The sequence below is a fragment of the Equus caballus genome, chromosome 26 (genome assembly GCF_041296265.1).
Source record: "Equus caballus isolate H_3958 breed thoroughbred chromosome 26, TB-T2T, whole genome shotgun sequence".
Classification (NCBI taxonomy): Eukaryota; Metazoa; Chordata; class Mammalia; order Perissodactyla; family Equidae; genus Equus; species Equus caballus.
The window spans coordinates 39,516,214-39,539,268 of NC_091709.1; the positions used below are offsets into that span (position 1 = coordinate 39,516,214).

Here is a 23,055-nt window from a genome sequence, read left to right on the forward strand (position 1 = left end):
CAACCAGTCAGCTCTTTCTTAATCAACAGAGGCCTCAACGTAGAGCACTGCTCAAGTGAACATAAGATCCTCAGGTGCTCCCAAAGGCAACCTTCGATACTAATGAGTACCTCCTTACATTCTCCTTAGCATGTTCTTGTATAAACCATTTTCATTTTCTTATGGAACTTCAGGGAACCACCCTCCACATTAGAACATTTCTCTGATATCTTCTGAGACATTATCAGTAAAACAAGCTTCAAGACTTATCATGTACCTCACTCACAGAAGCAGCCTAGTTTTTTTTAAGGTATGCTCCTTTTGTTGATGAGGAAAATTGGCCCTGAGCTAACATCTGTTGCCTATCTCCCTCTTTTTTGTTTCTCCCCAAAGACCCAGCACCTTGTTGTATGTCCTAGTTGTAGGTCATTCTAGTTCTTCTATGTGGGATGCTGCCACAGCATGGCCTGATGAGCAGACCATAGGTCCATGCCCAGAATCTGAACTGGCAAACACGAGGCCACCAAAGTGGAGCATGTGAAATTAACCATTTGGCCATGGGGCAGCCACTGGGGCAGTCTTAATTAATGCTCACAGCAACCTAGTAATTGCCTCTCAAGTGGACAAAATCCCACTGAATTTGTTATTCATCCTTCTTGTGCATGCCTTTCTAGATAATGATCTGTATTGCATTTTAGGCAGAGTGGTGAATGTGTCTAGCATAATGAGCCTCCTGACTCTTAAAAACTGCAGCCCAGAACTCCAGCAGAGGTTTATAAGTGAGACCATCACAGAAGAGGAGCTGGTGGGGCTCATGAACAAGTTCGTGGAAGATATGAAGAAGAGTGCACATAAAGGAAGGCTGGCCTGATGTCAAGGGAATAGCATATGGAGTATCGAAGATGGGCATCACTGTCCTGTCCAGAATCCATGCAAGGAGACTGAGTGAGCAGAGGAGAGGGGATAAGATTCTCCTGAATGCCTGCTGCCCAGGGTGGGTGAGAACCGACATGGGGGGACCCAAAGTCATCAAATCCCCAGAAGAAGGAGCAGAGACCCCTGTGTACCTTGCCCTTTTGCCCTCCGATGCTGAGGGGCCTCATGGAGAGTTTGTTATGGAGAAAAAAGTTGAACAATGGGGACCCCTCTTTGAGGTCCCTCTATGGTTCACAGTACATTTTAAGCTATGATTTGACCAAAATAGACACTTACGCTGTCAAATACATCCCGATTCAAAGAAATATATATCAAAATGTAATCATTGAGTACTCACTTTGACTTGGCTGAACACTTTGAACTCTTTTGGGATTTCTTATGTGATATTGAGAGAAAAAGTGATATCAATGAGAATAAGGAATGAAACTCTTCAGATGAATGAATCGTTCTTTATAAATGTTCTATTGTTCAGATTATTTATATGCCAACCAGCTCAGAAATCTAACAGACCTAAAAGTTATGTCAACAGAAGGACAGGATAACACAGGGGTCAGCTAATATTATGGAAACAGCCAGTGAGTACATATTTTCAGCTTTGCAGGCCACACAGTCTCTGTGGGAACTACTCAGATCTGCTCAGGTAGCATGAAAGTCGCCATAGACAATACATAATCCAATGATTGTGGCAGCTTTGGGCCTGCAGACTTTAGTTTGCCAGCCTCTAGTATAACATATACAACACCGTGGAAGGAACACGTCTGGTGTGGTTCTGTTTAAACAACAATCTCATTGAAAAAACACAGTTGGAAAGTGTGAATGGTGAGGAGCCACTTAAAATGCATCCGTAAGAGAATCTGAGACAATGGGGGAAATTGAATATGGATTGGGTATTATTGGACATGAGAGAAATATTGTCCAAGCTGTACAATGCAAAGGTGTTATTTACGTAGGGAGGAAGTGCCACAAGTCTGCAACATTAACATGGTTCAGCAAAATACATACAGAAGATGAGCATAAAAATATAGTAAAATATTCATAATTGTTCAACCTAGCCTGTTGGACATATCAGTGTTTACTATACAATTCTTTCAACTGTTCTGTTTGAAAGATTTCAAGACAAACATCTACAAGCAAAACATCCCGGCTCTGCCACTTTATTGTGTGACCTTCAGCCAAATACTGCATTGTACTGTATCTCAGTACCTCAACTGTAAAATGTGGACAGTAGGCATAGGATTGCTGTGGAGATTAAATGTGCTGATACAGGTGAAAGTGTTGAAAACAAAATAAAAGTGCAAAGTGTCTTCTATCATGAGTCCCTGTCATTGGGATCTAACACCACCCATGGCAGTGAAAGGAGTGTCTTACTACCCAACACCAAGCCTGCCTCCCAGTGGCCTCAGTGAATGTCCAGCAGTTTCCCTCCCTTCACAGAACCACTCCATGATGTAAAGACCCTCTAGGGGCCAGCATGGTGACATAGTAGTTAAGTTTGCAGGCTCCACTTTGATAGGCAGGGGTTCATGGATTCGGATCCCCAGCACAGACCTACACACCTCTCATCAAGCCATGCTGTGGTGGCATCCCACATGTAAAATAGAGGCAGATTGGCACAGATGTTAGCTCAGGGACAATCTTCCTCAGGCAAAAAGAGGAAGATTGGCAACAGCTCAGAGGCCAATCTTGCTAACCAATAAATAAATAAATGAAGACCCTCTACTCTGATGGTTATTCTTCATTCATCACCAGTGATCCTCAGGCTTACAGACATGAAAAGGGATCTCCCCAGAAAGCAACTAGTAGGGCTCTTATATTAAAAGAGAGGTTTACAATTTTCTCCCTTCAACAGGGATGTTAATTTCCTCCCTGTCATTTTGTTTTCATAAACTGATACCAGAGGACAACAATATCTAGGGCAACACCACAGCATCTCGACAGTTGGGAAATGTATACTTGAAATTGCAAAGATCCTCTTTTCTTAGTACCTTAAAAATAACACCTAACTATATATATAACACTTAATATCTGTGACCTTGGACAAAACCAACATAAGGGCACTTTTAGCACTCATGGGTTATGCAGCCATTAAATAAAACATTGAAATCAATGGCTTTGCACACACTAAGAGCTTCACAAAACATTCCCTCCCACTTGGGGGCACCTTGGGAAGCACACAGCAAGGTACCCTGCCTCACTGAAAGTCTAATCATAGGACCTAATTCTCTAATTCTCTCTCTTGAATTTCTCTTAAGAAAGCAAAGGGATCAATGTGCTCAGAAGCTGTTACCTTGTCTAAGTAACTTCATTTGTCTAAATTAATAAAGGAAATCATAACTAAATTGGAGGCAGAAAGGCCTGTTGGGGGAGGTCTCACACTCTAACATCCATTGTCAATTACACCAAACAGGAAGAGAGGGAGGCTTCCATCTTGGACAGGAAGTAAAACCACTTTTCTATGGACAGAGGATTTCTCTCTCCACCCAGCAACAGTCTAGCCAGTGAGAAATGCCACAGCTCAGCCAATGAGAAGCTGTTACTGCTCTCAACTGTTCCCTTTCCCCAAAGGATATTTGTTTAAAACAACCCCTCCGTACGCCACCTTTTTCTCTATAAAGGCAGCTCCCCTCTTTGTTTGCAGATTTGCCTATGGTTTGCCATACCACGCACATCCAAATTGCAATTATGTTGGCTATTCTCAAATAAACTCATTTTGAGATAAAATAGCAGGCAAAGTTGATTTTGAGTTAACACATTGCATCTTAGGAAAAAGCAACCATTCCCATTCTGCAGTGAATGATGGGCCCAAGGCCATGGCTTTACTCTGTACTCCTTTTTCTCTTTTGGGGTTCTCCCAAAATAGTTTCCTTCATTCAACTGCCATGAATCTCTAGTTCCCTATTGACCCATCACCAACCAGCTTTGCTTGGGGGAAGCACACCTCTCCACCCTGCAAACCATTGCTTAGCTCAGAGATGGGATCTAAAGAAGGATGTGTCCTGGTTTGGCCCAGGGTGCAGCACTGAGATGGGGAAGATGGAGAGTGGGGGTATTAGGAAAACTTCTGGAACATTTGGCCCCTTCTTGGAGGGAGGATGGAGGCATTACCTCCTTCTCAGCTTGTGGCCCCTCCCCCCATGCCACAGCCGGGTCTGCTCTCCATGCAAGTGCCCTGTGTGCCCCCCCAACACTGAGCCACGTCCTCCTACACTTGCATGGTGCTGGTGACCAAGGGAAACAAGGGCATTGGCTTCACCATCAAGAAGGACCTGTGATAGCAGTGCTCTGGGGAGGTGGTGTGCATAGCGTGGGACAAGTTTCAGGGCCAGGCGGCCATCAAGCAGCTGCAGGCTGAAGGCCTGGGCCTGGCTTCCACAAGCTGGACATCAACCATCTGCAGTACGTCATTGGCACCTTGTGCATCTTCCTGTGCAAGGAGTATGGGAGCCTCTATGCGTGGGTCAACAACACAGACATCACCTTGAGGAGTAAGTGGATGTGAGCTCAGAGGGGAGGCAGCCTCCATAAGGGCAGACAGCCAGGGTGGTTGGGGCCTGAAACACTCCTGTGGAGCCCTTAGCTCCCGTGGGATCTAGAACGATCTGTATAAGGAAAGACGTCAGATTGGAGGCTGCAGGGAGAGCAGAATCCTCTGAGATTTGCAAGACTTTCCAGCACAGAGCCTTTGCATCTGATGGAATGGACTCGTAGGGATCTCCTCCAGGTTTCCTCATAGTTTCTCTTGGATGGGACTTTAGAGCAGTTCAGTGACTTTTTAACTTATTTTGAAATAAACAAGGAATGGTAAGAATGGTACACAGAGATCCCATTCTGCACCCTTCACTTACCCTCCTCTAATGGTGACATCTTACGAATCTATACAGCATTTACAAGCCAGGAAATTGTCATTGGCACAATAATGTTAACTAAACCAAGACACTACCTAGAATTCAGGAGATTTCACATGAAAAAAAATTTTGTATCCTTCTGTGAATTTTCACCACATGGCTACTATTTATTAACTCTGTCTCCTTTCCCCTAAAAGCTCCTGATTCCACACCTTTTCATTAAAGCTGAATTGACAATGAAAACAAACTTTTTGGTACCCAAGATGTCGGCACAGAGCTACTGCCTCTCATAAAACCCCAAGGAAAGTCTGATGAGAAGGACAAGCTCTACTATTTCCAGCATGATCTGGACCTGCCCGCCTCTGACACATCTACAGGCTCCTGCCACCTTGCCCTGCTCAGCTACACTGGCCACTTTGTTGTGTGTCCATCAGGCCAGGAGTCCTTCCACCTCAGGTTGTGTATACTCTTGTCCAGTGATCATCAGTACTCTCTGTCCTGCTGGGTTTTGTACAGCTGACTCTTTCTTCTCCTTCAGGTCTCAGCTCAGAAGTCTCCACAGAGAGGCCTCTTTCTTGCCTTATGCCCCTCACATGTTAGAGTTCCTTAAGGATTCCACCCCCGACTCTCTCTCCTCCCTCTCCCTCAGCCTCACACTGACACACACACACACACACACACACACACACACAATTGGTTAATTTTCTCTGAAAAATCCTCACTAATTGACTAATATATATGGCAGAAGAATAAATACTACTTTATATTGCAAACATGTGATTAAATTAGGATTCTGAGCAAAAGAGCTTACCCTGGATAATCCAGGTGGGCCCTAATGCCATCACAGCTGCCTGTATAAGATAGAAGTGGAGCCAGTTTTGAGAAAGAAGAAGAGGCATTGTGACCATGGAGACAATGACTGGAGTGATGCACCCACAAGCAAAGTGAAAGGTAGAAAGGCAAGGATAGGTTCTCCTCTAAAAGTTCAGAGAGAGCACAGCCTGCAGGTACCTTGATTGCAGACTTCTGGCCTCCAGAACTTTGAGCATAGATTTCTGTTGTTTTAAGCCACTTAATGTGTGATAATTTGTTAAAGTAGCCCCAGGAAAGTAAGACTCATGTTCCTTGCTTCCTTAGCAAACAGCTTGGCCACATTAGTGACTCAATGCAAGCTTTGGCAGAGCACCCCGAACAGCCCTCATGGAAAATCCTCTGGCATCTCTTTCCAGCAGCTATCCCTAGAATGACTGGCCGTACCAGGGGACTGCTACAGGAGAACAAATAGGCCAGGAAGTGCCTTCCCTTCAGCCAAGGAACACTCTCAACCAGCAAGTATGTCTCTTCTTTCATGTGTGCTTTTGCTCTATGCGGTAGGGTTCCCACCTCTCCCTGCACACAGACCATGCTCTCCTGTGGTACAGGACAGTGCTGGCTCTTCAGGCAGTTCAAGAAAGGAGAGGCTGACAAATGGACCTCAGTCCAGGAGCAGGTGACTGTGAAGCAGCTGCAGGAAAGTGGGCTGATCTCTCTTGCTCATCAGTGACCTCTGCCATTTCCTAAATGCAGGACCTAAACAAGAGTCAATCAGCTGGGAAGGGATCAAGGGGAAAGGATTGGTGGAACAAGAAAGGTTTTGTGCTCTCCAGGTTGAGTTAACAAACATGCTATCATGGCAGTCTAACAATTCAGACTGAAGAGGGGAATGGCAGGTATGCATAGAACGTGGTGATATAATAAAATCAATATATGGAATTGTGCTATAACTTGTTCTGGAAATGCTGAAAAAGCCAGAATACCTCTAGCTCCTGCTTGGGTTTGGCCAATGGAGCCCCAGGCTCCTTCCCACTGGGTTCAGCAACAGCTTGCTTGGTTGTGTTTTCCAGAAAAATAAGACTACAGATGAACTGTTTAAGCACAGACTATTTTAGCAACTGGTCTAATTTACAACTTCTTTTTAATAATTCCTGCATTAAAACCCCCGTATGAGTAACTCTCCACCAAATCAAGCTTACAAAACCCAAGTGCTCAAACTGTTGGAGGTGACACTTTGATGGGATTCATTCGGTCACTGGCAGCCTTGCCTGGCAAGTTTCTAATAAACTTAGCTTGTGGGGATTTTTTTAGTCACAATAGTTTCCTGGTGCTTCTTTTTGGGGGGGCGGGGGGGTGGTTAACTGACTTGAAGTTCCCAGGGATATCTAGCCAAAATCCCTTCATCCATTTTGGCCCAAGACCCCACATCAGTAACAGCATACACTCCAAGGCCCCTTGAGTACCCTAATCTGAGGTGCTCAGCTGTCACAGCTGCTAAGTCTCCAACATTAAGTCTGAGCTCCCATTCCTTTTCATTGAGCGCCCTAGCTGAGATAATATTAAATCCCATCATTATCCTTTAGGAATTGTTCAACTTCCAATACAATTCTATTCACATTCCTTGTTGGAAGTCTGACAAAGCATTTATTTACCATTAATTGTCCTTCTTGCCTTTCTGTCATAGATGTTTTCTGTCTACAATAGGAAGCTCTTAGGATAAGAAGCATACATAGCTCTCATGAGTCTAAATCCAAACTGCGCCTGAGGGTAAATGAGTAAAGGTCTTGTGAGACTGGCTTCCTTTCTTAGACATCTTTGCCTTGGGTCACCCATCAAAACTCTACAAGAGCTTTCTTTATTCTGGTCTACGTGTAAGAAGTTGGTTCTAGAAGAGACCTTCTCTCACCACACTCTTCCAAGACCATTGACTTCTCATTTCAATGACTGGAATGGCTCAACTTCAGGTTGAGGGGCCCAAGATATGGGTGACAGAAGAAACACTTCCTCCTGACAGCTAGAGAATTCCACAGGGATTCTGCTAGCAAATCTAAAACTCTTCCTGGCAGAAGACTTCCTTCTTATATAATCCTCACTTAACCCTAACCCCTGCTGTTGTCTCTTTATATGTTATAATTCCACCCAGAGTAACATGGATTTGCAGTAGCCACTTCGGGGAATTTTTGATATAACAAAAATTGATCATCTAAGGGGTACATTAAAACAGAGACAAAACAAACCCCTAATATTCTTCCTTAACATTTTTGACTGGTATGAGGAAGCTTCAAAAAGAAATTCAGATTCATACTGTACCCTTACAATAGAGCTTAGCCGAAGCTAATGAAAAAGTAAAAAGCTTAAAACTGTGTGTCCACTAGCTTCACCATGAGCAAACACCAACACATGTACCCTGTATGGAAAATCTACCTCTTCTTCCCTCTTACATGCCTTCTCTACCTCCTACTCTCCACCTGGCTCTGACTCCTTTTCCTGTTCTTCTGGTCTACCGGAATCACCTAAGGCTCCATAGCCCCTTAAAGTCAGACAACTGGAAACCTTAAAACAGACTTGAAATCACTGTCCAGGTCAGCTTTTAGAGCCATCAGTGACTATCCTAAAATTTTACTGAGAAATTCAGAATAGTCTTATGAATTTATAATCCTGGACTGTCAGGCATATATTGACTAGGTCACAAACTGGTGGGCTGCTCAGGTGTTAAATCTGGGATGGACAAGGCTCACTAGGATGAGGACACAGAGAATCTCAGGGACCCTTAGTCCATGGGACAGCCAATGGAGTCAACAAGGCTGTCAAAATAGGACACGCTCTCTTAGGGGTCACATCAGAGAGATTCCCTCTAAAGACTGACTGGGCTCTTATTTAGTTTTGTAAACAAGACTATAGACCTGTTTTCATCACTTGTCAATGGAGTAAAACTTTAATAAGGAGATTTGATTAACAAAAGCAACTTAGAATGGAAAATAACTCCCTTAACTCAACTACAGCACCCAGCAGAATTCTTTTAGAGGGAAAAAAATCAAACAAACTAAAACTCAGAATAAACTTGAGATTCCCCAACTTAAACATGATTGTTTCTCACAAAGACGATTTTGGGACACATAGACTGGGAGATTCCCAGGTAAGTGCACTTGCAGATGTTGCAGGCAAAAAAAGAGATGAGAAAAATTATTATCCTGTATTAGCTATGAAATGAAAAGAGAAAACTAAGATGCCCAAACAAGAATGCTCTGACAGGAACAAAAGCATCCAATTCCCTGTTGTACTTTTCAGTTCACATGGAAACATCTATCTGAACATAAAGGACAAACACACAAATTTATGATTGATGTGCGCATAGGGTTGAAGAGAGTCCCCAAAATTCATGTTCAGCCCCAACCTGCAAATATCATCTTATTTGGAAACAGGGTCTTTGCAGATGTAATCAAGTTAACACGAGGTCATACTGGATTAGAGTGGGTCCTATAATGGTGGGCCCTATGAAGACTAGTGTCCTTATAAGAAGGCCATGTGAAAACACTGAGGACATCGAGGGAGAACCAGGTAACAGAGTCAGAGATTAGAGCGATGCCTCTACAACCAAGGGAATGCCAAGAATTGCTGACAACCATCAAAGGCTAGGAAGAGGCAAGGAAGGATTCTTCTCTAGAATCTTCAGAGGTAGCACAGCCCTGTCAACACCTTACTTTTAGACTTTAAGCCTCCAGGACTGTGAGAAAATGCATTTCTGTTTAAGCCACCCAGACTGTGGGAATTTAACATGGCAGACACAGGAAATGAATACAATATGGATACAGTACAATACAAAATAACTATGAACCCATCACTGTCACACAACCTCTCCCTCAGAGGTGGAGGCCAGCCCACCAATCCCAAAATCCCATGACTAAATACATAGCCATCATTTTTGTACTTTAACAGAGGGACATTCCTCCTTTCTTTATGACATCTTATCTGCTCTTTTAAGAGAGAAAGACCCACCACATCAATGGAATTGCCAGACGAAATGTCCTTAGAGATTTCCTCTTGAAATTCCTGAAGATTTTATTTACAACCAGGTTAAAATTAATTTAGACTTAACTTGCCACTGTCCTTATGTTTAAATCAACCCCAGGGGCCAGCACAGTGGAGCAGTGGTTAAGTTCATGCGCTCCACTTTGTCGGCCCAGGGTTCACTGGTTGGGATCCCAAGCACAGACCTAAACACCGCTTGCCAAGCCATGCTGTGACAGGCGTCCCACATATAAAATGGAGGAAGATGGACACAGATGCTAGCTCAGGGCCAATCTTCCTCAGCAAAAAGAGGAGGATTGGTGGCAGATGTTAGCTCAGGGTTAATCTTCCTCCAAAAAAAAAACCAAGATTATAAATCAACCCCAAAAATGAGGAACTCTGGACCGCTTTGGGACAAAGAATTCTACTGACATTAGAAGAATTACTGCAGCTGAAAACATTAAGTTAAGGATTAATCCCGTGAAATTTCACAGTACCCTCTAAGACCAGAAATTAAAGACGTAAAGCCCTGTAATGGAAACCATGATAGAAAGAAAATTTATCCTACCATGTAGGAGTCTGACGAAGAAATCCAAGGGGCAAGACTCTTGATTTGTCCTGGACTTCGGAGCTGTAAATGATGGAATACATCATTTTTCTGTGGTACTAAACACCATTACTCTCCTATCCTTATAGCCACCTGAAGCCACTTTCTTTACAATCATACACCTGTCCACTGCCTTCCTCAGTACCCTCTGCATCAGGATACCAATGGTTGTTTGCCTTCTCCTGGGAAGGATAATAGTTAGGCCCCAAAGGTTTACAGAAACCCCTTCTGCTTCCTACAGTTTTTAATTAGATCTTAAAAACTAAATTTCTCCATGATTCCTCTCTTATCAGTGACATTTTGCTACATTCTAAGAATAAGATAAGCTCCAAAACAGATTCATTTACTTACTTACTTACTATTTTTGTTCACAAAGAATCTAAGTTTTCTAGGGGAAACATACAATTTTGGCAGAACAAGGTACATTACCTAGGGCATAGCCTACCTCAGGGAGGCAAATCCCTCACAAGGGTTACAAGCCATTCACAATACCCAATCTTGATACTAAGAGACAAATAAAGAGGATTTAGGGTCACACTGGGTGTTGCAGAAAGTGAGTTCCTAACATTTTTTTAATTATCACACTTCTGTGACTTAAACTAAGTCCTCAATGTCAGAGCACCCCATTCCCAGGACCTGTAGTTGATTGAATAGTGCCCCCCAAAAGACATGTCCACGTCCCAGACCCTGTGATTGTGACCTCTCCTGGAAAAAGGCTCTTTCAGATGTAATTTAGTTAAGAATCTTGGGATTACTCCGAATTATCTGGGTGGACCCTAAATCCAATGATGTGTGTCTCTAAAAGAGACACAGAGTAGAGAACACAGAGAGAAAAGAAGGTCCTACGAAGAAGCGTAGAGAGTGGAGTGATGCAGCCACAAGCAAAGGAATGCCTGCAGTGACCAGAAGCTGAAATAGGCAGGAAGGGTTCTACTCTAGAGCCTTCAGAAGGAACACAGCCATGCCAACAAGCTGACTTCAGACTTCTGGCCTCTAGCTCTGTGGGACAGTAAATTTCTGTTGTGGTAAGGCGCTAAGTTTGGAGAAGCTGCAGGTAACTGATACAGGACTTAACCATGAACAGGCATTTTTGTAATCTAATATTAGCCCTCCAATAACTTCCCACAAAGGCTCTACCTAACCATCAACCTTTCTGCTCACTCATCCACAAAGCCTTCCAAGTTTTACCGAGCTAACTGGGGACTAGAGGCAAAAGGCTTACGATAGCCTTTTTCTTGATCCAGTGGCAAATGTTCACTCACTGCCCCTGAGGGGCAGCAGCACCCGCCCAAGTATCTGGAGACAGGCCAACTTGCCACCAGGGTCAAAATGAACCCTGGGATATTTTTACATGAAGTTGGCTACCGTACTTGATCACTGTTGGAGAATCTTTACTGAAGCTACTGAGGATGTTTCTGCATGCCTCATCTGTTACCAAAAAAATGCTGGGGAAACTGTAAATATGGGACATGGACAAAAGCCCAGGCTTCAGCACCACTCAGAGCATTTCCAAATGGAATTTATAGAATTTTTCCCCAGTGGATTCTGGATACATTGTGGTCATGTTTTGCTTATTCTTGAGATGACTAGAGGCTTTTCCTTGTCAAAGCTTAGCTTATACAGTAGCTAAAAGACAGCTTCCTTTCATCTTCCCTACTTGAGGAACCCCAAACCATCTCTTCATTAATAGAAAAATCTAGATCACTGGAATTGTCATTAGAGAAATCTGCAAAGCCTTGGCACTCTAAAACTTTATTGCTTTTACCATCCTCAATATTGAGGAAAAGGCAAGAGGACAAAAGGGTATTTTACAATTAAAACCACTAAAAAACTCTGAGACTCTTGGACTTCTATAGACAAAGGGCTTACCAATGGCCTTAATGACCATGAGATCAATTCCTTCTTGAGTTCGTCAACTCACTCTTTATGAGTCAGTAACTCTCCAGACCATATCTCTGATAACATCACCCCACAATCCCAGCCTACACCCTATTCAGGCAGTTATAGCTTAATACTCAAGAGAATAATGCAATATACTCAGTTTTATCATCAACAGACACAGGCAGCCGTTCCTTGGCATCCTCCCAATCACTGCCTATATGACCTAAAACCTGGAAATCTGGCCCTCTAGAAGGGACGTCAGAGAAAGGTAGCTCCCAAATCTAATGAGAGGGGCTCTTATCAGGTTCTACTGACCACCACTCTATGATCAGATTATAAAGGATTGATCTCCAGATTCTCATCACCCACTTAAGAAGACACAAAGCCACCTTATACCACCAAAAAGCCATCTGAAATGGAGATCTCAAACTAAAGATTCTTGTGAATGTTTCAGAAACTGACACTTTAGAAAGGAGATTGCTCACCTAAGACCTCAAGTCAATGTAAAGTAGAAAGCTTCCACCGGAGATGTTGGAACTAGATCTCAAATGCCTAGAACACTGATTGCCATATGTATCTTCACATGTTTTATTTATTTGCCGAGTTATTTTTCTTCTCTCTACTGGTTTAAGGTTCTGGATAGTGAGTAGATATTTGCTACCTTGAACTATGGCACCCATTTGGACCCCTATTCTTTTTTGGGGGGGGGGGGGTGGAGATTAGCCCTGAGGTAACATCTGCCACCAATTCTCCTCTTTTTTGCTGAGGAAGACCGGTCCTGAGCTAACATCCGTGCTCATCTTCCTGTACTTTATATGTGGGATGCCTATAACAGCATGGATTGCCAAGCGGTACAAGGGTTTGCACCTGGGACTGAACCAGCCAACAACGGGCTGCCAAAGCAGAACATGCAAATTTAACCGCTGCAGCACTGGGCTGGCCTCTAGATCCCTATTCTTAACACTGTTCTTTGCATGCCTAGCCACTCCAGGGCTCAAACATATAATTCAACCAACCATTGGAGATTTATAACCACTTTCCTTTGAAAGTCACCCAGTTTCCTTTAGTACCAATCCTTGTAGTGAAGCAGTTGATTTCTGGGTGATAGAACTTAACGCTTTTGTGAATCCATAGATGAAAATATTATAACAAGTCAAAATATAGCCAAAAATCGAAGACCCTCTATCACATCACATAAAGAATGAGAATTTTCTGTCTCCATTAAAATGAAACCTAGGTATTTTTCATGGAAATTAGCACTTCAACAAAACATACAAATAGAGTTTGGCAAGAGATTAAGAGGTAAGAGACTATGCAAGTGGAGGGTTCCTCTCTTATACAGAACCTACAATGAAGAGTCAGTCTCCTTGACTATGGTTCTACCTGCTGATCTCTACTGTGTATCTCACTCTCTGGTGCTTGACTACACTTGTTGACTTGTGTCGAAGCTGTAGGACACAATCAGACAACCTCATAGGGGTGTTTAGGCCAACAATGGGTCATTGTGGCTCCCAATGAGTGATATTGGTTTTGTTCTAAAAAGAAAAAAAAACTATTGGCTACTGCCCACAAATTGGACATGGACTTGCCAGTTCAATATACTGATGCCCTACTCTCAGGAAATTCCCTGATACTACTCTGAGTCCATGTGGCCCATTGATTTCTACTAAGAAAATACAGTCTCTACACCTCTCAATGCAAGAACGAGAAACGTGAGCCTCAATTTAATGTCCCAAATCTTAATCTTTGATGAACAATTCTGCACTGTTTTATTCTGGCCTCAGGCATACCTATTTCACACTTTAAAGAGGGTCCAAAGAGTGGTGAAAGAACTCTAAATGCTCTGGTACAGAGACTCACAGAAGAACCAGACAGTGCCACAAAGCCCAAGGATCTCCTTGCCTGAGAAATTTACAAGATTGAACAGGCAGTGGGTTAAAACAGAGTCATCCGAGACATGTTATTGCCTTCTCAAGGCAGAACATGTGCCGTCTTAGAGAAAGAACATTGCACTTCTATCCCTATAAAGTTTTCTATTATCTTTAATGTTAATTAAAGAGATCTGGAAAACAAAGACATCAGAAAATTCATTAATCTGGATGATACCCCCATACCTGGTTTAACAGGCTCCTTACAGTGGGAGTGGGATCTGTTTTTTTGCTTAAATTGGACACACTTGGTTTTCAGCGTAGAAGTAGATTATTAACTCAGTACTTACCAGTGTTGCAATGGTCAAATATGCGGTTTTACAAAATCTTAAATATTTCCACATAGTCCCTGTTTTATCAGACAGTCTTGCTGACAGGATCAAGAAGATCTAACATCTACTGAAACTCAAGTGACCTCCATCATGGCCATATACTTAACCCAGGGGTGTAGCTCTAGACCTATCACGTGGTAAAGGATGTGGTCCGTCCCATAGATGTAGTTGAAGCATTCTCCAAAAGTTGTGACTGAGAGACAGACAGGTGATACAATTTTATCTTGCAAACAGATAAGCTGTACAGAAACGACAAACTTAAAAACACAAAGACTGTTTAAGCTCAAACAGTTTGAGCAACAGTTTGCTTGGTGGACTCACATGTTCCAGAAAGATAAGCGCAGGTATAACCTGGTCAAATACAAACCATTTCAGCAACTCTCCTAGTTCACAAATTCTGACCAACCCCAGTTTAGATCTCAAATTCTAATTTCTGCCTTGTGACTAACAATCCAAACAAAACCTGACGAAACCTAACAGCTCAACACCATAGGGGAATCTATTGGATGGAACTCATCCAACCAGTCACCCCCTTGCCTGGAAAGTTTCTAATAAACTTAGACATTTATTATTTTTTTCTAGTAACTACAGATTTCTCTGATGGTCTCATATGGGGTCTTTAACAGCTCATTGGGTAATATTCAGGAAAAAGTAAATAGGGTTTTTTATCCCCTTAAACTTGCTTTCCTTTATACAATTTATGGCCAGCAATTCTGGGATGGGGAATATAAGAATGAGGAAATAGTTTTCTCAAGTTGCATATTCCCTTACCGTCCTCAATCTCTAACAAGATCCTGCTATGCAACTCAAAACTGAGAGGCATAACTGCAATAAGCCACTGTCAGTGATGGGGGCATGGTGCATCCCCTAGTAGCGCTGGAGGAAAAAAGTGTCGAACCACCGGATTATAAATCACCAGAGAAAACCTGCATAAGCAGGAGATATGACAATAAGTTGGAATAACTGATTTTTTTAAAACTATGACTTCAAGAAGTATCTCTCCAGGTCACGGCTCCCATCTCTCCCTCCTATGTGAAATCACCTGCTTCCTGGATGGGTGAGAGTTTTTTGGGGTGGGGGCTGGAGGAAACAAGCAACATAGGGGTCAGGTCACTGGAGGTGGGGTAGGCAACATTGAGGCGTAGGGCCTGCAATCACCATTACTGTTCACATTACTAGTGCTGCTGGTGATGGTTCACCCCTAACCCAGGTTCACACTCAACATTTCTAAAGCACTGCTCCCTTCATGCACATCTGCTCCATACTAAAAGCTTTGAAGGGTGGCCACCACTGAAAACACAACCAGGCCCTTGACAGAGCTGGTCTTTGACTGGACAGTTGTGAAGAACACAGAAGCAGACAGCTTCTAGGAAAGCTGCAAGAATTCTCAAATTCCCAGAATCTATGCATTTATCTACATCTCCAAGATGGAGAAGGTGACCAAACATGGGGAAAGTATCTGGTATCCAGAAGGAAGATCAGAAGTGTCAAAAAAAAAAAAAAGGATACAATGCATGAGGCAGTCTACAAGAACACAGATCCTACAGAATTCAGGTTGCTGATTTTGAAGAACACAGTTCTAAACACAGCTTGTGAAGTCCACCTAGTGGTGTGGACCCCTGTTCAGTATAAGGTGCAGAAAACCTGACAAGGAAAATTATAGAACTCCCAATGCTTTTTGATCAATATGAACTGAAGCTGCAGAACAATGTTCTAGGCCCCAAAGGAGTCTGACCTTGCCTGTTGCCATTTTGGTCCGAAACACATCATGGTTATTGCATTGCGGTCAGGACAGAGTAACCCCATCCTCCGAATCAGGAGCATCTGTACTCAAGGTCTTCCAGGTCACCCAACAGCAGAATTCGGGCAGTTCATCTGAATTCTGAAGGTCACTTTAGTTCAGTGCTGTCAAGATCACCTTTTGGGAGGTCTCAGCTTCTCAAGCGATTGTCCCTCACAAGAAGCTTCACACTGAGAGCACAGTACTCCCCACCCAGACGACTTGCAGGCAGAGCTCATCAGCTACCAGTTTCAGCTTGAGCAAGAGGTCTTCCATTTCCCAGCAGGTGATATCTCACCACAAATTCTGCTGCTCTGGGCCAGCTCTTCTGCCCCAAGAAGATGCACAGGCTGACCTGAGCCCAAAGATGACCATTCTGACATTCATAGGCTCCATCTCCAGAGGCACCAGGGCATTCTTCTGCCCAGGTCTCCATGCCAACCAGGCTCACATTTTCAGCACTAGCTGGAAATCAGGGTCTTCAAGGCCAAGGAGATTCTAGGGATAAAACCCAGAAATAAAATCTGGGGCCCAGCTGTGCTGGCTTTTGTGACGGATCCTTCAGGCTGCCCCGCTTCCTCAAATGCACAGCCAGGACTTCCAATCTTACAAGCAGCAGTCAGGGGCCTCTGCCCACTGCCCTGGTCTCATCTGTCCCCAAGATCCCCAGGTCAACACCATCCCAGTCACAGTGGCCTTTGCAATTAGAGTCAGCCTCTGTCAGCCCTTCTTGTATTCCTCCCAAGTCAAATTCTTCAAGCTGTTTGTGCCCCTGGCTGGGACTCTGTGTTCTGACTGCCCCAGGAGGTTGCCACCCACCCAGACTTTGCTCCCAGAACCAGCCCTCACCACAAACAGAACCATTTGCCACAGCATCACCAACATTGCTGCACATTCAGCCTCCTGGTTGCTGTGAAGCCCAGCCCGCCCTCCCCAATAAAGAGCTTCTGAACTGTTGAGCAGAGGATCTGAGTCCTCCAGGGGACAGCCTCAGAAATTTGCACGCCTCTAATAATAGTGACATCCTAGGTCCACTCCAGGGCTAGCCCCAGAAGACCCAAGGCCCTCTCTCAATGCACATTTCACTGACCCATCTGTTTGACAGACCTATAGTTCAGTTGTGTTCATTAGTTTATTTTAGTATGTAGTAGCATGAAGATTTTTTTCTTTGTTGAGTCTTACAAACTCTTTGCCTCAGACTTGATCCATGATTGTCTGAAACTTCTGGGCACATGCAAAAATTCTTCCAGATTGCTAAAATCTCCTCTTCCACTGTGCTTCTTAGAACCTCTGGAAGTTGTCAATAGATGAGATGATTGTGCTCAGTCTCAGAGAAAGGACTTCTTTTGTTGGCGTTCTAATTTTCCCCAGTGAAAACCATTTTGGTTTTCACTCTGGCTGCTTCCCTAGGGAATGAGGGAAGAGCATAAACATGAGCATCTGTCTTGAAGGAGCTCCTGCACCACTTCAGGGAGCCTTAAAACACACTGCATGAACGAAGAGCCTCTTTTCTCAGTTTAATGGCAAGATTCTGAAAAGCCACATGAAGGTTAAGAAACAAGCTTCTGATTTTCCCTGTCTTTGGGCCAGCGTGACCAGAGCAGTTCAGTCTTCTCATTTCATCCTTTTGGAAGTTACTGAGGCACATCTCAGGCTTGGCCTCAGCCAGCCCCCAGCCGGAGCCCAGTCTGTGCCCTCAATCTTCTCTCCCCACACAAACGAATATCTGGAGTTGTCCCCAGGGAGCAGCCTTGGTCTGGGGCAGAGGTCTTCCTTTGCTGTGTTGAGAGGCCATTGGGGTCTGCCTGTGAATGAAGATTCAGTGTTATTTGTCACTCTTTTTGTACAATTCCAAATACCTCAGCAGACTCAAGCCTTCATCCTGCCATGCTGTGGGAAGGCCTCACTGGTGTCAGCTCACCAGGCTGCAGGACACTCTAGGCAGCTTCCAGCTGGCACCAGACCCAAGCGGGCTGCCCTTGCACAGAGAGGAGGTCTGGCCCAGTGAGGAGAAGCCCATTTTTCCCAGCAAGGAAGGGATTTATCAGGTCAGAGGAAAGGAAGTTTCCTTCTCTTCTGGGCTCTTCCTTAGTCACAATCTCTGAAACTTTTGGAGAGAGGCTGCCTCTGTTCTTGGATGCTGAAGAGGCAGTGAGTGACTGCATGTTCCTCAGTGCTGGTGGCCCTCTGCCTGCTGCCCTCAGGAAGGTCTGGGGGCCCACCCCAACCACCACAGTTAGTGACACATGGACACTGGCTTTGGGAGGTCCAGTGGATTCCTGAAGACAAAGTAAAACCTACCCCAGTCCTTTGAGATTACGCTCCTGGATTTGTTTTCTAATGCCGGAGATACAGGATATAAATGTGAGCATTTCTATAGGGCTTATTAACAAACCTCTGTGGTAGGCTAAAAGACACTCCTCCAAGATATATTCACTTCCTAATCCTAGAATCTATGACTATTACGTTACATGACAAGGAAGTGAATATTACCTTGTATGACAAATGATGTGATTACGCTAAGGCTCTCGAGAGGAGGAGCTCATCCTGGATTATGTGAGTGGGCCTCAAGTGCCATCACAGCTGTCCCTATAAAAAAGAGGGAGGAGAAGTCTTCACAGACACACAGAGGAGAAAGCCATGTGAAGACAGGCACAGAGAGTGGACTGATGCAGCCATGCCTAACTTCAAGTGAGCCTGGAAAATGCAGTCTAGAGCTGGGCAGCCATGAGTCTATCTAAAACTTATATGGTTCAAAAAACTCAGATGGTTCTATGACTGAAAGAAATGATGTTAACCCCTCCTCAAGGAAGACCAGCAGAAGTCCCAACCAGTTACTGGATCCAACATCAAGATGTAGCTCCTTTGACTCAGGACTTGTAAGTGAATCAACAATTCATGTCTCTCACTCCAAACACTCATCCACTATGCTATCACAGAATACCAACGGGAAAGCCATGATGAAAATGCCCAGTGGGAAAGAGGAAGAGAGGGAACTCACAGAAGCCAACACACAGGGCCATCCCGACAGAAAAAAATCTGGGGCAGAACTTGTGAGGAATCCAGCCCTGATATGAAGCATTCACCCCCAGTTCTGCACTCCGAGGGGTCTTGCTTGTCCATTCCCCTCCTTCGCCATATTTGATGTGGCCACTGGGGAGGATGCTCCCTTAGGAGAATTTTAGGAACAGAACCAGCAAAGACTTTTGTCAGATGGGCTTACGGTTTTTTTCAGAATACAGTTCCCTCAAAACCTTACTGGTTTCCAGAATACAGGTGTCCCCACCTAAAGTCTACACCTCTTCCTGAAAACCACAGAGGCAGTGCCAAGACACCCACCAGAGCCCTGCTTCCCATGTTCTGGATGCGGAACTAATGCCTTGCACATTATACACCTGACCCTAACCCCAACCAACTTCCCAAAACACCACCTAAACACAGCAAAAGCCTATTTGTAAGTAACAAGCTATCCTAAGTTGTAAAATCCTTAACATCGCCCTTCCTAACTGCTCTTAAATACATTCTTTCCCAATGTAATGGCTTTTCTCATCTGCTTTGCCTCTTTATCCTCGATTCTAGCCTGTTCTTAGCTTTTTGGGGACTTATTGTACAACACAAGGCAAAAAACAAGGACTAAATACAGAAAGCATTGCACAGGCACTTGGAGGACAAGTGCTTGGACACAGAGAGAGTCTCACACCAAGGAAGACACTGTGATGCCTCCTTCGGCACCAGTGACATCTGGGACACACATCGCTCAGGTGACCCTCAGCAAGCTTCCCAGACACATGCACATGTTCTGATGTTCTGTCAACTGCACATGACCATAATGTGAGACTTTCAGGAAACAGTGTACGAAAAGTCATTATTGATTTAAGGAAACAAACATCCATTTTCCCGAAAGCATTAACTTTCCTAGAAATGAAGAGTCTCATACATTCTATGAGGTTCGGGTATTAAAAACTGAGAGGGCTTCTCCAAAAAAAACATGAACAGGAGCATCATTCTGTGGGATATGCCTACATTCGCTCCTTAAGTCCACGTAGCAGCCACTGTTCCAAAGACATCTTCTGGTCGTAATTCTTAAACCCACAAAATCTCTTTCACTATATTCATTTCTGTATTTACCACCCCCAACTTAACGACATTATCTTGGGCCTTCTAAAAATAAGAGACTTAGGTAGGAGTACAACAGCCTCAATATGATAGCTTTAATCCTTCATATCATCCTCAATATGATAGCTTTAATCCTTCATATCAAGGAGCAACATCCTTAATATGATAAGTTTCTCTGGGTTCTTTTTTCACGACTGTGTGAAGATTAGAAGAGAGGCTCCAAGTTCCCAGACTCCGGGTAGATTTATATTGAGGGCTTCAGGCAGAGTCCTCCCTTAGCCACGTTCTGTTCTTTTCCTGCATGTAAACTTGCCAATTACTGCCTGAGCTCATTTCTTATAGGATCTTGCTAAAAGCAGCCACCAGACATCACTGTTCTGAGTTTTTCCCATGTGGAAAAGATACATGAGCTGCTTTCTAAGTTATCAGAGGGAGCAGGTTATCAAATGTTTTGTCACAGCACAACAGTGGTCATCAGCTTCCCAGGTGTTGTCTACGCAACCACTGAGCTAATAGCAGCAGTTTTAGCACATCAACAGAGCACTGCACTTCTAGTGCCAAAGTCTGAATTCGTTCATCTGGAGGCTAAGATGCTGCAATAGAGACTCAGTAATATGATTATTTAAATACTAGAGAAGTTGGTTTGTTTCACATAATAGTATAAAGGATGGCAGGTGGCCGAGGACAGGCCAATGGCTCTGGGTCCTGCAGTCATCTGAGGTCCAGACTGGAGGTGGCTCTGTCATCTTCAACATTTGGCTTCTACCATCTGTGTCCAAGTTTGAGGCTGTCCCTGTCATATTTTTCCCACCAGAAGGAAGATAAAAGGAATGCGTCCTGAGTAAACACCTGAGAACAATGACCTGTTATTTCTCATAATTCTTCCAATTACCTGGGTGGTTATTCAGGTCTGGGCCAGCTTGGCTGGAACCGGGGAGTCCAGGAAGCCTCATTCTCATGTCTCGGACTGCAGCAGGACTTCTGTCTCCATGTGGTGCCTCAGTCTGAGCTCACATCCTAATTAATACACTTATTTTTTTTAATTTTTATATTTTAAAAACATCACATATTGAGTGTGACAAGTCAATAATGAAGACAATCCAATTGAAAGATGGTCAAACGATATGTATTGATGTTTCTGCAAAGGAGAGCTAGAAATGGCCAATAGACACATGAAAAGATGCTCAAAGTTATTAACCATCAGGGAAATGCAAATCAAAACTACAATGAGATACCACTTCATACACACTAGGATGGTCATGATAAAAAATACAGACAATAACAAATGCTGGTGAGAATGTAGAGAATTTGGAACCTTCGTACATTGCTAGTGGGAATGTAAAATGGTGCAGGTGCTATGGAATACAATTTGACAGTTCCCCATAAAGTTAAACACAGAATTACCATATGATCCAGTAATTCCAGTGCTAGATATATAACCAAAAGAAATCAAAACATATGTCCACACAAAAACTTGTCAATAAATGTGTGTAGCAGTATTATCCATAGTAATACTCAAAAACTAGAAAGAACTCCAAGTGTCAACTCCACGTGTTGAATGAATAAATCAAATGTGATATCCAGACAATGGAATATTAGTTGACAATAAAAAGCAATGAAGTACTGACACATGCTACAACATGGACAAACCTTGAAAACATTATGCTGAGGGAAAGAAGCCAGTCACAAAAGACTATATATGGTACAGTTACATTTATATTGTGTCCAAAATAAGCAAATCTATTGGGACAGAAAGTAAATTAATGGTTGCCTAGGGCTAGTGGGCTCAAGGGGAAATGAGGAGGCTCTCGAACCCTCAACGGGGTGTGGGGTCTTTTCATGAACCCTAAGTGACCACCTAGGCAACTTTGTCTAGAGGCTCGGCTGATCAGATTCCCATTTACCACTGCAGTGCTCCAGGCGCCAAGGTGGTTTTTTCTTTTGAGGGGAGAAACAGCTCCTGCGTCAGACATCCTTTGGGTGAGTGATCTTGTTAAAATGCACCTCTGCCTAAATTGTCTAATAATCTCATCAGAACTGTGGGTTAGAGTCCCCACTGGGGAGATTTTTGCCAGCTAAACTCCCAAGGCTAGAATTGGGGGTGTGCATCCCACTCCAACAGAGACAATATAAAAGGATTACAGCCACTGGGGCACTCAAGGATCAGGTTAGAGTCCCAAACGCTGGGTTAGAGTCCCAGAGGACCCTGGGTCAGAGTCCCAGAATATTGGATTTCTGTGTCTGGTCATGTTTGTCTATGTCGGAATCTATTTGTTAAAATTGCTGTTTGGGGACTGAGTTTCTCAGTGACCATAACAAACTCTAGTTAGAAATTACCTTGCTGTTTGCAGCCACTTTGGTAAAAGCCCCCTAAAATGGGAATAACTATAAAGGGCTAGTAAGATAACCCGGGATAATTTAAAATTATAGTGGCCACTGTGGGCTCTTTTTGAGCTTTCAAACCAAGACTCAAAGAAAGCCTTAATTGTTAATGAGTCAGGCACGCCACCTTCTGGCACAATTGCTCAAAGACTAAAGGTTCCGGAAGTTGGAAATATTTACAAAGAACTGCAAGATCTTACCCAGCTTGTTTCACGTCCTGAGGGCTTGGTTTGATAATCACCAGGTTGTGAGGTGGAAAGAGGGGGTCCCAAAAATAAGGTGAGACAAAAATCTGGTTGCACCCCATTTTGTGGTCAGATACGGTCAGACAGAAATGTGGTTGCACTCCCTTTTGGAGCTAAGAGTCCTACCAAGCTGCCATCAGCCTCAGGGGAATTACATTGGCCGTTAGAAGGAACACTCTGATTAAGTAAGATCATTTAAGAAG

At 43.6% G+C, this 23,055-nt stretch overlaps 1 protein-coding gene across 17 annotated transcripts in view; it reads right to left on the minus strand.

Annotated features, from left to right (window-relative positions):
• The window catches only part of SETD4 (SET domain containing 4), a 286,649-nt gene that overhangs the window by 229,225 nt on the left and 34,369 nt on the right, over nucleotides 1-23,055 (minus strand). For 5 of the 17 annotated variants that reach the window (XM_070252168.1, XM_070252182.1, XM_070252179.1 and 2 more), the window contains exons 1-2: nucleotides 16,065-16,911; nucleotides 10,150-10,212 (exon numbers count right to left, since the gene is read on the minus strand). The exons of 3 other annotated variants lie outside the window; for them this stretch is intronic. The gene's annotated coding sequence lies outside the window, so the exon portion shown is untranslated. Of the gene's footprint in view, nucleotides 1-10,149; nucleotides 10,213-14,287; nucleotides 14,525-16,064; nucleotides 16,912-23,055 lie in introns of those variants that run through there. 9 more of the 17 variants (XM_070252181.1, XM_070252183.1, XM_070252176.1 and 6 more) reach the window with 3 other exon arrangements.